Source organism: Peromyscus leucopus, chromosome 1, assembly GCF_004664715.2.
Source record: "Peromyscus leucopus breed LL Stock chromosome 1, UCI_PerLeu_2.1, whole genome shotgun sequence".
NCBI lineage: Eukaryota > Metazoa > Chordata > Mammalia > Rodentia > Cricetidae > Peromyscus > Peromyscus leucopus.
In genome coordinates, this window is record NC_051063.1 from 189652780 (window position 1) to 189665703 (window position 12924).

General features: G+C 38.2%; 1 pseudogene; it reads left to right on the top strand.

Moving 5' to 3' along the window:
• Positions 1–9463, top strand: part of LOC114688834 — a 55831-nt pseudogene extending 46368 nt beyond the window's left edge.
• Positions 9464–12924: the final 3461 nt, after the last annotated feature.

Here is a 12924-nt window from a genome sequence, read left to right on the forward strand (position 1 = left end):
ATTAGTTCAACACTTTGTCACCAGAAATACACCAGGCTCTGCCTACTCAGCTGTTATTCTCTTTACATTCTGTTTGTCATGCTTTGCAGTACTATTTATTGGAGTTCATGTTTGCTGTCAGAGATTTGAAGAGATATTTCCCATGTTTCTGATATCCATTTATCCTCCTTTGTTGCACTGTTGCTGTGATTAAACACTGACCATAAGCAAACTGAAGAGGAAGGGTTGATTAGGCTCTTGGGTTTCAGTAAAGGAAAGACAAAGCAATGATCTGGATCCTTCAACTAAAGTATAGACCCTGAAGGAACTCTGTCTACTGCTTTGCTCTGGTTGATTTCTTTTATAGCCCTGCCTAGGAACAGCACCCCCACAGTGGACTGGGGACTCATACATCAATTATGCAGTAATAAAATGCATAAATAATATGATAGCTGGCTAGTTCAATGGAGAGAAATATTTTAGTTAAGCTTCCTTCTAACTTTTTAATGTACTTTCTATCAAGGTGATGAAATTAACTAGAAAAATCAGGTTGCAAGCTCTATGGTGTTTGTCCACAGCAAACAACCCATTTTTATTCCTAAATTTCTAAGATGGGAAGCTACTAAACTTACATAAGATTGTTTCCATACATTTGCTTGTAGCATGAATGTTAAAAGTTTTTGTTGCGAACGTGGACCCCATCCCTTGGCACCAGTCACTCTGGGAAGACCTGCCCATCTTGGTCCCAGGTTCTGGCCACCAGGCAGATCCCCACCTAGCCCCACCGGGAGGGATCTCCTTTTCCAAGCCCCCCAGCAGTTCCTGCAATCTCCACGCCCTGCCCCCACGCCCATCTGCCCAAGACCCCAGCCACTTCCTGAGACTTAGAGACCAGCCCTCAGCTCCCATCCTGCCCCCGACTTCCCTTCTGGACCAGAGGTGAGTATCTGGGCCCAACCTGGACCCCATCCCTGGGCACCAGCCACTCCCGGAAGACCTGCCCAACTTGGCCCCAGGTTCTGTCCACAGGGCAGGTCACTTTCTAGCCCCACCGGGAGGGATCCCCTTTTCCAAGCTCCCCCCCCCCCCGGGCAGCCCCTGCAATCTCCGTGCCCTGTTCCCATGCCCATCTGGCCAAGACCCCAGCCACCTCCTGAGACTTAGAGACCTCCCTTCTGGACCAGAGACTTTCAATTCAGATAAGAGCTTCCATCCTGTCCCGGAGGTCCCATTTAGACAAGAGAACTCCCATCTGGACAAGAGAGAAAGACTTCCTGAATCTGTCAGCTCTTTCTGAACCAAGTACACTGATAAGACCAAGAAGGAACCACAAGGAGATGGGCAGACATCAAGGCAGAAGTACATACAACAAAATGAAGAGCAATACAGCATCACCAGAACCTAGCCCACCTCCAACATCTAGATCTGAACATCAAAAATTGGAAGAAGCAGAAGAAAGTAGCCTTATGAGTAACATCATGAAGAAGTTGGAGGATTATGTAGAGGAAAAGACAAGAAAATTGGAAGAATGCTGTAAACAACTAGAGGAAAGGGCAAACAAATTAGAAGAAAACAATAAAGTCCTGCAAGAAAACAATAAAGTCCTGGAAGAAAACAATAAAGTATAGGAAGAAAACAATAAAGTACTGAAAGAAAATCATGAAAAAGCAATGAAACAAATGAAAAGGGATATTGAAAAAATAAAGAAGACACAAACAGAGGGAATGCTGGAAATAGAAAACCTGAGTAAAACATTGAGAACTTCAGATGCAAATATAACCAACAGAATGCAAGAGATGGAAGAGAGGATCTCTGGCATTGAAGATACTGTAGAAGAAATAGTTTCATCAGTCGAAGGAAACACTAAAGCCAACAAAGTCATGAACCAAAATGTCCAAGAAATTTGGGACACCATGAAAAGACCAAACCTACGAATTATAGGGATAGAAGAAGGTGAAGAATACCAACTCAAAGGCACAGAAAATATATTCAACAAAATTATAGAAGAAAACTTTCCCAACTTAAAGAAGGATATGTCTATGAAGATACAAGAAGCCTATAGAACACCAAACAGACTAGAACCCCCCAAAAAGTCCCCTCGACACATAATAATTAAACAACTAATGTACAGAATAAAGAAAGAATATTAAGAGCAGCCAAGGAAAAAGGCCAAGTGACCTATAAAGGTAAACCCATCAGAATAACACCCGATTTCTCAATGGAGACATTGAAAGCCAAAGGACCTGGACAGATGTAATGCAGACACTAAGAGACCATGGATGCCAGCCCAGACTAATATACCCAGCAAAACTTTCAATCATCATAGATGGAAGGAACAAGACATTCGAAGACAAAGCCAGATTTATACAATACCTATCCACAAACCCAGACCTACAGAAAGCACTTGAAGGAAAATTCCAACCGAAGGAAGTCAGATACACACTCGAAAACACAGGCAATAGATAAAGCCACAACAGTAAACCCCAAAGAAGAGAAGTACACACACACTACCACCAAAAATAACAGGGATGAAGAATCACTGGTCGTTAATATCCCTTAATACCAACGGACTTAATTCACCTATAAAAAGACATAGGCTTACAGAATGGATTCGAAAGCAGGACCCATCTTTCTGCTGCACACAAAAAACACATCTCAAATTCAAAGACAGAGAGTACCTAAGAATAAAAGGCTGGGAAAAGACTTTCCAATCAAATGTTCTTAAGAAACAAGCAGGTGTAGACATCCTGATATCCAACAAATTAGACTTCAAACTAAAATCAATCAAAAGAGATCAAGAAGGGCATTGCATCCTCATCACAGGAATGATCCACCAAGATGAAATTTCAATTCTGAACATTTATGTTCCAAACACAAGGGCTCCCACATATGTAAAAGAAACAGTACTAAAGCTTAAACCACATATAAAACCCCACACATTAATAGTGGGAGATCTCAACACCCCACTTTCACCACTGGACAGATCTCCCAAATCGAAACTTAGCAGAGAAATAAAGCACTTAACTGATGTCATGACCCAATTGGACCTAATAGATATCTACAGAACATTCCATCCTAACAAGAACGAATATACCTTCTCAGCACCCCATGGAACTTTCTCTAAAATTGACCACATACTTGGCCACAAAGCAATTCTCAACCAATACAAAACAATTGGAATAACCTCCTGTGTTCTATCAGACCACCATGGTTTAAAGTTAGATTTCAACAACAACAAAAACTACCGAAAACCTACAATCTCATGGAAACTGAATAATGCTCACCTGAATCACCAATGGGTTAAGGATAAAATAAAGAAAGAAATTAAAGTCTTCCTAGAGATCAATGAAAATGAAGACACCACATACCCAAACTTATGGGACACTATGAAAGCAGTGCTAAGAGGGAAATTCATGGCACTAAATGCCCACATAAAGAGTTGGAGAAATCCCACACTAGTGACTTAACAGCACACCTGAAAGCTCTAGAACAAGAAGAAGCATAGTCTCCCAGGAAGAATAGACGCCAGGAAATTATCAAAGTGAGAGGTGAAATTAATAAAAGAGAAACTAAGAGAATAATACAAAAAATTAATGAAACAAAGAGTTGGTTCTTTGAGAAAATGAACAAGATGGTAAATGAAGACCACATGAGAAAAGGAAGAAACAAAGAGCTAAAGAGGCCCACAGAAATCCACAAAGATACCCCCACAAAAGACTGCTGGCAATGGTCGAGAGACAGCCGGGACTGACCTACTCTGGTGATGGGAGGGCCAAACACCCTAATAGTTGTGCCATAAACCCCATCCAAGGACTGAGGAATCTGGATGTAGATATACATGGCTAGGCCCCTGGTGGAGCTCTGGGAGTCTAATTAGTGAGAAAGAGGAGTGTCTATATGAGTGAGAATTGTTGAAACCAAGGTTGGATAAAGCACAGGGACAAATAACCAAATGAATGGAAACACATGAACTATGAACCAAAGGCTGAGGGGCCCCCAACGGTATCAGGCCCTCTGAATAGGTGAGACAGTCGATTGGCTTGATCTGTTTGGGAGGCATCTAGGCAGTGGTACCAGGTTGTGGGCTTGTTGCATGAGTTAGCTGTTTGAAACCTGGGACTTATGCAGGGACGCTTGGCTCAATCTGGGAGGAGGGGACTGGACCTGCCTGGACTGAGTCTATCAGGTCGATCCCAGTCCTCGGGGGAGACCTTGATCTGGAGGCAGTGGGAATGGGGGGTGTGCTGGGAGGAAGGGGAGGGTGGCAGGAAGGGAGAGAACAAGGGAATCTGTGGCTATTATGTAGAACTGAATAGTATTGTAAAATAAATAAAAAAATAAGTTAAAAAAGTTTTTGTTAATAAAATCAAGCTTAAGGCCAGTTATTGGAGTGAACACTTGAAGATCAGAGAGACAGAACAAGCCACAGCTAACCTCACCTGGCCAACTTCTCAGCTGATCTTGCTTCCTCAGACTGGATGCTTCTTTGTCCTCTTATCCGAATGGCTCTCACATGAACTGTGCTGTTCAAAACCTAAAAGCTTAAGCAGCCAAATGCTTAACCAAACAAATACTTCTTGATCCTGATCCTCATGCCTTATATATCTTTCTGCTTTCTAACACCACTTCCTGAGATTAAAGGCTCATTTTCTGGGATAAAAGTCTTGAGTCAACATGCTTGGCTATATCCTTGAACACATGGATTTCTGCCTAGCTCTTTCTCTCAAGTGCTTCGATTAAAGGCGTGTGCTACCATTGCCTATCCTCTATGTTTAATATTGTGGCTGTTCTGCCTCTGACCCCAGATAAGTTTATTAGGGTGCACAATAATTTGGGGAACATAATACCACCACATTTCCTTGTTTGGCATTATAAAATATACTGTTTAATGTGGTCACTCATTTGGTATATATAAAATAAGCTCATTGATATTTCTTCATACTAATATAATTTTGTTATGGAAGAAGTAAGTAAAACTCCTGATATCAGCATATGTCTAATTTTCCTCAGATGCCACCCTCTGTGTGCAGTGCTGATTGAGGTCCTGGATTCAGAAAATTCTTGCAGGAGGGAATTGCATCCTGCTGTTTTGATTGCATCCCCTGCCCAGAAAACGAAGTTTCTAATGAGACAAGTGAGTGTTTGCTGTTAGATAAATTCTTCATCTAGATCATCCTCTCCCAAACACACTGGGATCATCAAAGGTTCTAAGAGATTCTGTAAAAATAAACCATATCACTTTCACAAGTTAGTTTTTATAATACTATGATCATTAACAATGTAACTTTAAGCAACATGTTATGCCATGACATACATCTTTGACTCATTGAAAATCCATGGTAGGTTGCTTTTTCTCATAGAAATTTTGATAATCAAACCACAATGTGGGAATTGAATAGAATGTCTTTACTAGTGACTAATGTCCTTTGAAACTACAAGTAGATTAGATTCCAATCCCGAAATTTTATTAATATTTATTTTTTATATTTACATGTTTGTTTTGTCACTACATAAGTTTATAAGTTGATAGGCACCATGTATATGAAGGGAATCAATGGAAAACAGACTAGGGCTTCTGATCCCTTGAACTCTGCTATGTGGGTTCTACAAACCAAATATAAGCCCTCTGTCTCTGTAAGATTAATGAAGAGTGAAAACAAATTCTTGGGAAATTATAAGAAACTGTTCAGTATGATACAACGGATTTCAAGCTATATCCAGAGATCCCCCTTTCAAAGTACCATTTTGATTTGAAATCTAGAGGAGTATGGAGAATTGTTCCCACATAAAGTAGAAAATATGGAGTACTATAATCAGTATTTTTATATACAGCATAGATAATAAAGTAAAAAGTAGAAGACACAATGGTTTTGAATGATAGCAACTAGCTACAGTTATCCAAATGGTGTTGTCACCTACACAGCCCATATTAGTCAAATGATTATTTAGAGTTGGTTATATAACAATGGCAGATACTTCCGTTTTCTATCCTGTTGCATATTATCCCATATAATGAAATTTATTAAAGAACATTTATGGCCAGTAAAACAGATCAGAATTTAAATCCCTTTCTACTAAAGCTGATGATGAGTTCATCCCTTGGTCCCATGTAATAGAAAGATGTTGCCAAGTCTTAGAGGTTGTGTTCTGATTCCTATGCACTTGTGCATACAACTTACTGCAATTTACTTAAATCAACTCTAAAGAAATTGTTTTACATATGAAACATATAAGAATAAAAGGTATTTACAACAATAAATACATCAAAAATTAAAGAAAATATTTTTATTACTTAATTATATATATATATATATATATATGTGTGTGTGTGTGTGTGTGTGTGTGTGTGTGTGTGTGTGTGAAATAGGTGGTTATGTGTACACAATCGCATGTGCATGTGAGAGGCATCCAAGGCCCCTGCAGTTAGAGTACATTCAGATTTTAGACACCTGACATCGTTCTTTAGAACTGAATTCAGGTCTTCTGTAAGATCAGTATATTCTCTTCACTACTGAGAAAATTTTCTATGCCTTAAAAAATAATTAGTTACATGTGTCCATAAATGCATTGTTCTAGAGAAAAGCACTTGAAACCTAGAAGCACATCATGACTCTATGCAATTGTCCAATCATTCAGAGCAATTTTACTCAAGTCTCTTAAACTTTCATGGTGGAGACTGCAACTTATGGACAGGGTATTATTCCTCCAAGCAAACCTCTGTCCTATCGCTCTTGCTTGAGTGTTCTTCTTTTATTGTGATCATGGTATTATCTAAATATCTACTTAGCACTTTAGTACACCTCAAAATCTAAGACTCTCATACATGGAAATTAGTGAAAGAGGAAAAAAGGTGGTGGTCTATTCCCAAAGGTGATAGAATCAGGAAAAAAAGTTTGTTATTGGTAAGTATATACAGAAGTTTCTGCCTTCAGAAGGGTGTTAGTGCTTCTTATGAACAAGATTCATGGACAAACTATCCCTACTTCCAGATAAGAACACAACTGGGGACAGATTTTTTGATTAATAATTTTTGCATTTATAAACATAAAAATTATATTTATATAGCATTCTTCTTTCACTCTCACACTCCTGCTTCCCCCATATAAACCCAATCACTCTCATAATAGAGCTCTGTTGTTACTTTTGCATGTACATACATACACATATACACACATACAATTTACTAAGTATGAGGGAACTTTAGATACAATAAGCATGGAAATATGTCTGTAGCAAGCCCTGCCTCTCTTCACCAATCCTTTTGCCTTGTTAAAAATCATGAGATTATAGTGATAGTTTGAATGAAATTGGCCATATTAGAGGGTGTGGTCTTGTTGGAGAAGGTGTGGGCTTAATTGGAGGATTTGTGCCACTGTGGATGAAGACTTGGAGGCCTCTTATTTGCTTAAGCCATACCAAGTGAGTCAGTTTTCTTCCTGTTGCCTATGGATCAAAATGTAAAATATTCAGCTTCTTCTCCAGAACTATGTCTGCATGCATACCACCATGTCCCCCCATGATGATAATGGACTGAGCCTTTGAACTATAAGCCACTCAATCAAATGTTTTCTTTTGTAAGAGCTACTGGGGTCATGGTTCTCTTCACAGCAATAGAAATGCTAACTAAGACTATTATATTCCTAAAGCTAGTCACCAATGTCTATTCCCTTATTTGGGTACTTCCTCCTCCTGAGGCTGACTAACAAGGTCCAGCATTCAAAGTATTGAAGTCCAGATTCCAAAAACTCTATTGTGTCTGTCCTAATTAAACTGTCCAATCCAAGTTAAACACTTCAACCTAACCAGGGGTTTCCCTTTCATCTGTATGAACTGCTATTTTCAAACAGGCAATGTCTATGTTTTCTCTATCCAGAGCAGTTCTTTGTCGTCCATGGCCAAAAAATTCTTCCCCCTTTTTCTTATTGTTTTCCTCTTCTCCTTCATTCTCTATCTCCTGTTTCTGTCTTCTATTCTCTGCTCATTTTTCTTTGGGTCAAATAAATCTACTTTGTGTTGGCATGCCATGTGTGAATTCTAAGTGTCCCTAAAGATTTTGTTTAGTATTTCTTCTATGTCAATGGATTTGGGCTAGTAAATTCAAACTAGAAAACATATCACTGGAAGTGTCCCAGTAGAAGACAAATTCCCCATCTATTATAGGAAGAATATAAATAAAACCGACAGAAAGACATCAGGAGGCACTACAACCATGGGATCTGAGACTTAAAAATACACTCTGTGCAAAATAATAGTTAATGATTTTACCCTCTGTCAATGCACCAGTTTAAGTCATGTACTGAAAATATCTGTGCTTTCTGATAACATAATAAATGACATCACCTACGCATCATAAATTAGCCAATACACGATGTGTTGGGTTTCATTCCCCATAAAGATAATGTATGAGTAGTATGAAATGGAAGCATTGTTATTCAGGAATGTCCTTCGACTCCATCCTCAGAAACAAATGCAGATAGTGCAATGCTTCTTCAGCACATTCAATTGAAATATCCAGTCAATAAATGGCTAAAGCTGCATTAATCATACTTTCCTTTCTCCATCAGATGTGGAAAAATGTGTGAGGTGTCCAGAGGACCAGTATGGCAACAGAGAGCAGAACCAGTGCCTTCCCAAATCTGTGGTCTTTCTGACCTATGAAGACCCCTTGGGAAAAACTCTTGCCTCAATAGGCTTGTGCTTCTCTGCATTCACAGTGCTTGTTCTTGTGGTCTTTGTCAAGCACCATGATACTCCCCTTGTGAAGGCAAACAACCAGAATCTTAGTTACATCTTGCTCATCTCACTCATGTTTTGTTTCTTGTGCCCCTTGCTCTTTATTGGCCATCCCAACTCAGCTACCTGTATTCTACAGCAAATCATATTTGGAGTTGTATTCACTGTGGCTATTTCCACTGTGCTGGCCAAAACAGTGACTGCGCTTTTGCTTTCATAGTCATATCCCCTGGAAGAAGGATGAGGTTTTTCATGATTTCAAAGGCACCCAACTACATCATTGCCATATGTACCCTTATCCAAAATATTCTCTGTACAATATGGCTGCTAGTTTCTCCACCACCCTCTATTGACATTGATGCACACTGTGAGTATGGCCAAATCATCATTGTGTGCAACAAGGGCTCAGTTACTGCATTCTACTGTGTCTTGGGATACCATGGTCCCTTGCCTTAACAAGCTTTATTGTGGCTTTCTTGGCCAGGAATCTCCCTGACAAATTTAATGAAGCCAAATTGCTGACCTTCAGCATGCTGTTGTTCTGCAGTGTGTGGATCACCTTTCTCCCTGTCTACCACAGCACCAAAGGCAAGGTCATGGTGGTGGTGGAGGTCTTCTCCATTTTGTCCTCAAGTGCAGGTCTGCTGGGATGCATCTTTATACCCAAGTACTACATAATTTTATTCTGACCTGAGAGAAATTCTCTCAAAAGTTAAGGGAGAAAATATCTTCCTGAACACTCATTTCATAAATTGTTACTGAAAAGTATAGTGATGGTACTGAGACACCAGTTGTGATACAATGCAAGATGTATGTGTCAGCTATCGATTCTCATTGTTTCTTCTATGATAATGCCCAGAAATGTCAGGTGTACTACTTTTCTGTACATTGTATTTTATAATCTTCCTCTCAAACATTTATTTTGCAATACCTGGTGGATTAGTGCATAAGGGATGTGTTCTTTTATTTCTCTAATACAAAGTAATATTGGAAATAAACTCCAAGTAATCCTTTTGATATTTGAATTAATGTGTGACTTTTAATGTAAGAGAAAAACCGAGAAAGTTTGCAGTAGAGGGAATGAATATTTGCAGACTAATTACCCCTTCTGGAGGTGACAAGAGACTGCTTTTGCATACTAGGAGTTAGAAGAGTAAAATTTAGAAGAAAGAAAGATGTTTTGTTAAATAGATAAAAATAATATTGTGAAAGATGGGGAGATGTATCAGATTTAAAATCATGTATGACTTTTTCAAAGGAAACCAGTTAGTTCACCATCAAATCCATGCATCTTAATATTCAAAGGTACCTTTAACACGAGTGCCAATGAATCAGATGCCTTTTCTGTCTCTCAAGAACACCTACACACAGGTGTGCACCTAAGAGCACACTCAAAAAGCACACATACACATAATGGAAATTAAATGAAAATTTTAAATTGAAATTTACATAGCACTTCAATGGAACACTGGTTTTCTTTCTTTTCATTCATTGAAACAGATTTTCTTTCACATAATATCCCCTGATTATGGTTTCCCTCCCAGCTCCTTAAAGCTCTCCCAAGATCCTCCTCACATCACTTACTATCTGAATCCATCCCATTTTTATGGAAAAAAGTAAGGTTTCTAGGAGATAATAATAAAAAACTTACTATGATAGAGAAAATCTAACACATTGGATTTGTTCAAAATCAGCAAACATAAGGAAAAGAGCCCAAGAGAAGGCATGAGAATTAAACACATGTGTTTGTACACTCAGGAATCCCCCAAAAATCTTTCCTTGAACCATAACATAAATGCAAGCAATGTGTAGTTTAAAATTGAATAGATATTATATATATATATATATATATATATATATATATATATATATATATTTTTTTTATGTGTGTGTGTGTGTGTGTGTGTGTGTGTGTGTGTGTACAAAATCACACACACACAGCATTAAAAAATCTACAATAGTGGGACAAAGTGGGAACTCTGACACAATACTATGAGACAAAGACTTTCAAAAATTAGGTTTACTCAATTTTCTATTCCCATCTATTTCTGGGTATGTAGTCTACACTTAAAAGTAGTTCGATTCCCTATTGAAACTCCTTTGACGGAAAGTAAATTCTCATTAGCTGTTGGTGATTAATTGGAGATTACTTCTGGTTTAGGGATGAGGCTTGTGATCACTTATACTCTCAGGTATGGGACTCACCTGGGGAAAAAATCATGTTTGCACTGTTCCTGTTTCCTAGGTTCTATGATTTCTTTTATTTATCAGTCCTGGTTATTTATCAGGCATTTTTCTTTGGTGTCCTCTGACATGGTATCTGCTCCCTCCATGAACATGGGCTATAGAGGCCAAAAGAGGCTGTGCTTCTTGCCATCATATGTGACCTCTTAAAAGGAAAGGGAGAGGGGTCACATTCTTCTTCTTACTGGCTTGATCTGTTGGCCAGGTCCATTTGCTCACTTACAGAATAGAAGATGACATCAGAAGTTTACTTTTGTCTGAATCAGGGAGTGTATTTCTAAATTTAAATCTTAATAAATCCATATTATCCATTAAATAGACTCACATCTTTGAGGTCAAGAGTCCTCCATTCTGTCTGTCTCTTAATCTCTTTCTACCTATGGGTCCGTGCTATTATCTGTGGCTTGAGGGAGATATATGAAGGAGGCAATCCTTTTAAACTTAGTTTTCTTCCTCTAACTATCATGTTTGGCTGTTGATTTCTGTTTGCTATTTGTTGCTGTCTGCTATAGAATGAAGATTCTCTGAAGATGACTGAGCAAAATGTTGATCCCTGAATATAACAATGCAATTACATGATTTATAATTGCCTTTTTTAGAACAGTATCATTTGGTTTTACTGTAGGTAAGGTTTGATCTAAACATAGAAAGGAGAAAGTTAAGCTTAATTAACACATCCACCAGGCTTAAGTCTGTTCTTAGAGAATCTGTGAAGTATCTCAGTTACAATACTTCCTCCATCCAGAGATGGTCCTGGATGAATGCTGCTAATGATGATAATTACAAAAAGGCCTTAAATTAGGGATCCCGCCTGTGTTCCTGCACAGAAAGTTATCTAAATAGTCCATTAGTAAAGGGGAAATTGTGTCTAATAAATGATGGAAATGCTACAACAACACATGAGAAATTCATCGCAGGAAATGACTAATAATCAAAGGGCAATATCACCAAGGCTCCTTGAGCCTCGGCTTGACCTTGGGTTCTTCCAGGTAGTAGCTTGTCATAATCAGCTGAAATCCTACTTACTATTGCAGCTTGCAATTGTTCTGGTTTTTTCATTTAGCAAAAAAAGTAGAATGTTTAATTCTCTCTGGGAAAGCAAAAAAAAGTGGATAAATTTAAATTTGGAGATGACTGGAAAAATGTTAATGGTGAATTAATATTTCTATTTAATAAATATTTGTATCAATAATATATAATTATAATTAATTAAATATATTTATAATCAATAATCTATATAGATGAAAACCTGAGGATTAGTTTAACCATATAATAGGTGTAGTCAGAAGTTTTCATGTGTCCCAGATGGCCAGTGGTTGGGACAGTCTCTCCAACTTACATCCCCCAAGTAAGCACACAGAAGCTTATATTAATTATAACTGTTTGGCCATTAGCTCAGGCTTATTATTGACTTAGCTTTTACAGTTAATTTAAACCATACTTCTTATCTATAACTAATGGAATTGAATTGAATACCCAGACATTAATCCATGCACATATGAACACCTGGTTTTTGACAAAGGAGCCAAAAGTATACAATGGAAAAAAGAAAGTAACTTCAACAAATGGTGCTGGCATAACTGGATGTCAATATGTAAAAGATTACAAATAGATCCATATCTGTCACCATGGACAAAACTCAAGTCCAAGTGGATCAAAGACCTGAACATAAATCCAGTTACACTAAACTTAATAAAAAAGAAAGTAGGAAGCACTCTTGAATGCATTGGCACAGGAGACTATTTCCTAAATAAAATACCAACAGCACAGACCCTGAACACAAAAATTAATAAATGGGACCTCTCGAAATTGAGAAGCTTTTGCAGAGCAAAAGACATAGTCAATAAGACAAAAAGATAGCCAACAGAATGGGAAAAGATCTTCTCCAACCCCACATCTGACAGAGGATTGATCTCCACAGTATATAAAGAACTCAAGAAACTAGACATCAAAGCACTGAAAGTCCAG